The sequence below is a fragment of the Topomyia yanbarensis genome, chromosome 3, assembly GCF_030247195.1.
Source record: "Topomyia yanbarensis strain Yona2022 chromosome 3, ASM3024719v1, whole genome shotgun sequence".
Classification (NCBI taxonomy): domain Eukaryota; kingdom Metazoa; phylum Arthropoda; class Insecta; order Diptera; family Culicidae; genus Topomyia; species Topomyia yanbarensis.
Window position 1 is genome coordinate 410,339,669 of NC_080672.1, and position 6,000 is coordinate 410,345,668.

The following is a 6,000-nucleotide window of genomic DNA, read 5'->3' on the forward strand; positions in this document are numbered from 1 at the left end:
TTTCGTCTGAGTGGAATAATTACTTAATATTTGTAGATGTTTCATGGGGATAATATTCGTTATATTCATCATTCAATTATTAATTTTATAATAATAAAAATTATGTTATAGCATGGGAACTACATTAAACATATTCAGGATAGTCATCATTGGAGATGGTCGAATTTGATTTAGTATTTCTTAAAATAAAAAAATCTGCGATGAAAAATTGTGAAAAAAAAATCTGTCACATTACAGACAAATCTGTGACCATGGTAACCCTGCTACTGTGTTCGATCCCTGGACATGCATGCTTTTGTTATGATTCTTGTTCATTAATTGGGGATATACGGAATTGTGTATAGTATATTAACGAAAAGAACCGACATTTAAACGATGTTCATGATCTCAGCAGCTTTGTCGAAATTTTCGTAATTTCTTATTTCGTTACCGTGATACTTTATTCATGAGTTTATGTACTATCGGATTTTTCTGGTTAACCCTCCGAAAGTTGCGCAAATGGCCCACTGAACGAGCAGCCGCTGGTGCGCTAAGACGATTTCGCTAGATTTTCCGAGCAGCGTGCACTTAGTGCACTAGCGCGACCCCCGGATGGTCAATAAAGAGTAGCACGCTTTATGTTCATGATTTCAGGGCCTTATCCAAGATATTCGTAATTTATATCCCCGTTTTCGTGATATTTTAATAACAAGTTTCGTGTTGGATTTTTCTGGTAGAGTAGTGTGACCTAAAATCATTATTTTTGGGTGTTAGTCACGATTTTCATAATTTCTATTCAGGTTATCCTGATAATTTAGTCAACAGTAGAGTTATTTGTGTATATGATTGCAGGATTATAGTCATGATATTTTAGTCACAAGTAGTGTAATTTATGTTAATGAATTGCTCTCTATACTGCCCAGAAACGGGTGGCATCCCAAGTAACAATTGCAGTTTTAAAGCACGCTACAAGTGCAATCTAGGTTTTATCAGTAGCTATAAAACTACAATAAAACCTCAATTGTTACTAGGGATGTTTCTTTTCGCTCAGGTGCTGTCAGTTCAATCGAAGATGGCGTCGAAACAGCAAGCACTCCGCGAGCGTGTTGTACGGTTTTACGAAACGCGTGGTCATTAGGGCATTGCAAAAAAATTTTTTTTTTAATTCTCAAAGGCCCCTCCTCTCATATTGTGACAAATGTCAAAGTAAACTCAGATGCCAAATTTCACATCATTTGGACAATTCTAGACCCCCGCCCACTGCGCTTGAAATTTTTGAAATTGGTGCTATGGGAAAATGTGGAGGAAAAATATATTAAATGCTATTAAACTTTTGAAACTTTTGAAACAGCAATTAGAAAATTACAATTTATACCTCTTTTTAAAGGAAATAACCATAGTATTGGAATGAAGATATTCCTGTTCCTAGAAAAATACGGGATTGTGGGATATTGGGTCATATTGGCCCCAAAATCCCCTATTTTTTTATTTTTCTGCTCCGTGGTGCAAACCATACATATTTTGCAGTTTTTCTAATGCGAAACAAATCTCAGAAATCGAACGGAACCTTTTAGACCTTTGTCCGAATACGAGAGTTGGGGTTATAGGACCTTTTGTCATTTATGTTAAATTTTATCATTTTCTCGTATATCGTATATCATATATCTCTATTATTCTTCATTCAATTTTAATAAATTGTACCTTGTTGAACGTGGAAAATTCTTAGGAATACAACAGAAATAGATTCGTTTGCGTTAAAATTCAAAAACATCAAATTTTTTGACATTAACTCTACAAACCACATTTTTTTCATTAAATGCCCTAATACCTCAACTTCACCTATTTTTCCAGGTATGAAACTTTTCTCATGTGATTTCTAAGCGCATTTTTCACTATAAATAGTAAATTAAATAAGAATTTTGTTGTTAAATGGAGCTAATATGTGCGATTTTATGATAAAAATGTGAAATCGAGGCTATTTGTCAGATAATTTGATGTTTCTGAATTTTACCGTTAACGAATCTATTTTTATTTTGTTCCTAAGGATTTTCCACGTTGAACAAGGTACAATTTATTAAAATTGAATGAAGAATAATAGAGATATATGCACGAGAAAATGATAAAATTTAATATAAATGACTAAAGGCCCTATAACCCAAACTTCTCGTATTCGGCCAAAGGTCTAAAAGGTTCCGTTCGATATCTGAGATTTTGTTACATTAGAAAAACTGCAAAATATGTATGGTTTGCACAACGGAGCAGAAAAATTCAAAAAATAGGTGATTTTGGGGTCAAAATGACCCAGTACCCCACTTTCCCGTATTTTTATAGAAAAATGAATATCTCCATTCCAGTACTAACGTTATTTCCTTTAAAAAGAGATATATTCTGATTGCTACTTCAAAAGTTATAGCATTTAATATATTTTTCCTCTACTTTTTCCCATAGCACCAATTACAAAAATTTCAAGCAAAGTGGGCGGGGATCTAGAATTGTCCAAATGATGTGAAATTTGGCATCTGAGCTTACTTTGACATTTGTCACAATATGAGAGGGAGGGCCTTCGAGAAATCAAAAAAAAATTTTTTTTTGCAATGCCCTAGTGGTCATTGTGGAAAAAAGTTTACGGTAGACCACTTTAGAGACGAAAACGTGCCCATGAGTACAGTTTACCGGATCCTGGCATCCCTGAGCGTGGAGCGGAAGGCCGGTACCGGCCGTCCGGCGAAGATAATGATGATGATGATGAAGAAGAAGAAGAAGAAGAAGAAGAAGAAGAAGAAGAAGAAGAAGAAGAAGAAGAAGAAGAAGAAGGAAGCGTTAAAAAGCTGTTCGACAACAAGGATGGCACGAGTTTACGTGACGCTGGCTGAAAATATCAATGCTCCCATACCATGATTCACCGAACCCTCAAGAACCAGCATCTGCCGGAAGAAGACTCGGTCTCTCGAGTACACGGACGAGCAGATAGCGATCGTGAAATCGCAGTGCCAGTGGATGACGAAGAACTACCGCGGGACGTCGTTCGTGCTGGACGACGAAAGTTACTTTCCGCTTTCGAAGACCCACATTCCAGGAAATGACAGCTACTATTCCAGCGACAAGTCGGCCACACCCCCAAAGTAAAATATAAGTTTAAGCATAAATTTGAAAAAAAAAGTTATGCTGTACATCGCCATATCGGGCAGAGGGAATTCAAAGCCGTGCACGGCCGTGGTTTAAACCGAGTGGTCTGTCCATCACTCAACAAGTGTACTAGGAGGAGTGTCTTGAGAAAATTCTTCTGCCGTTCTTAAAGGAGCATCATGTGGATGGGAAGTACGTCTTCTGGCCGGAAAAGGCGTCTTCCCATTACGCCATGAAGACGGCTGGAGTGTCTTGAGCAGAAAAAAGATACCGTACGTGCCGAAAGAAAGGACCCCGACCAGCTTGCTCCAGTGCCGTCCCATTGAGGATTTTTTCGGCTCCCCCTGTACCCTAGTGTACAACAATAATTGGCGGGCCAAGGATACGAAGCAGTTGATCACCAGGATCCGGAATTGTATACGGAAGATGGACATCAGTGCCGCCCAGCGCTCCTGTGATAGCATCGCGACTAAGTTGCGTCGTACGGCTAACCAGGGTCCCACGTGATTTCATTATTTTGTGAACTATTCAACAGGCACGCATGCTCAGACGTTCACGTTTCCATGAATAAGGTATCATAATTTGGTGAACTATTTCACGACCACGAATAATTAGTAGCTAGGAATCATGGATCAGTTCACATGTACATGAGTAACATTTTTCGATCTTTCACTATTTCACGAATTCGAATGGTTAGTTGTGCTTATTATACTAGGGATCATGAATTAGTTCACGAATACGTGAAAATTATTTCATTGTTTTTGTGAACTATTTAGCGAGCATGAATGCTGAGTTGTGACTAATTTGCTACTAATCATGAACCGGCTCACGGATTTCGTGAAATAGTTTACGAGGAAATATGTTTTGTTTTTGTGAACTAATACTCGAAAACCAGCCATATTTAAGATGCAACAAATCATGAATCAGTTAATGTCGCTTAATTGGAATCTGAATAATGCTCCAAAAGGTATGAATAAAATCACGATACAACCTTTGGTTCTATGAGAAATATTCATTAAGTTGTGCACTAATTCATGTACAGAAAATCGATTTGGCAATGGTATGGCGAAAACCGTGACTAAAGTTCACAAAGAAAAATCAAATATCTCCACTAATTAACAACATGGAACATAATTAAAAAAAACACATCATTTTTGTTGAGTGAGATCATTGTAATTGTTGAAAAATCGTACGAAAAGATTATGGATTTTTACGCGCATTCTAGGTTTGCTTCTGAAGTGAACCTTGAAATGGGCTTTTCCCATACTACAACATTTAATTTCATGTAGACCAACAGGGGTCAGATGAAAAATGAGAAATAAATAAAATTCATGGCACTTGGGTCATTTGGCCGAATGGGTCGTTTGGCCGAATGAGTCCTCAGGCCGAGTGGGTCATTAGCTCGAATGGGTATTTTACTAGAATGGGTCATTAGGTAGAAAAGAATTGAGAATTGATACATATGAGTTAGTTAGACTCCGAGAACGAAAGTATTATTTGACTTAATTAGCCCTCCGATATAGCGGCCCTTAGCTGTTAACAACATTAGTAGAACCCATTTCGTGCCTTGACGCATTTTAATGCTTCTCATACAGCAATGACCCGTTAGTATCAACCAACCGAAATAATTTGGTTAATAAAACGGGGAAAATGATGAAAGCGGAATTTTATTAACTTCCCTTTTCCATCCTACAAAATTAGCAGCAACCTCTGAATTATCTCAAGTCGTTAGTTTGCAGATAAATTAAACGTAATGCCCTATCAGTGCAAAAACTCGTATTTAACCGAGCCGTCCGACAGTTGGCTAATTCAACTTCCAAGCATAGGATCGATCTGAAATTTTACAGATAGACTCATTATGAATGACAATGTATTCTGGCAACGAAATTTAACAGTTAATCTCCTTAAAAGCGCGATTTTTTGCTTAATTAGACACAGAACGTTGGTAGTTCACTGCCATTCATTGCCCATGTTACAAAACTGACAACTAAAAAAACGCGATCTGAAATGAAAATTAAATTAGCAATCTGGAAAGAAACGATGGATTAAATAAAGCTTTACAGTCTAAAATTACCTTCATATTCAACGTTTCTAGTGTAATTGGTCCAGTTTTTATGGAAAATGCTCAGTGGGAAAATCTGATAGAAATCGGAAAACTCTGAGCATATTGGTCCAGCCGCCATCCACACAAATGATGTTGTCTATTCATTTGGATTACGAAAGTGTGCGCTGAGAACTTTTTTTAAGCGGCCTTCAAGTTTTAGTTCGCTATATTTTAAGTTTTCGGAAGCGACGACAGTGATCAATAGTTTTACAGGATCAATCTCACTATTGTAGTTATTAATATCGTACCCATCTCTTGGTTAATAAAACTTTCTCTTTCCACAAACTTAATCTTTACTTATTATTTTATTAGTGGGACAGTTATGCGTAGAATTTCAACAAGGGAACAAACCGTTTTGATATTTTTTAGGGTCATCAAACAATATTCCGTATCGGGTACCAAAGTGTTTGGAACCGGCACACGTTTTTTATGCAGATGGGCGATTTGAGCTTGGGTCTGTGGCTTTCGACTGGTGGGACCCATTCTCGTTGGTTCGGACTGGTTGGTGTGTTCCTACTTACAAGTGAATAGATCAATCCGTTTGGATGACATAGGAGATAACAAAAGAGAACAGGAACAAGACAATAGCTGATTCAATTCGAAGGAAGTTTAGCGATGACTCAAGTGCGCTGGTGGAAGATCGTTTTATAGAAGTAGATAAACTAGAGAGAACAGACATCACAGTCTCTGAGACAAATATGCGCCAAATTGTATCCTCCGGATCGGTGTTCACAGACAGTCCGCCAAAATAGTCTTTGGTTAATTTTTGTTTGAAGTTTGGCATAAGCTTG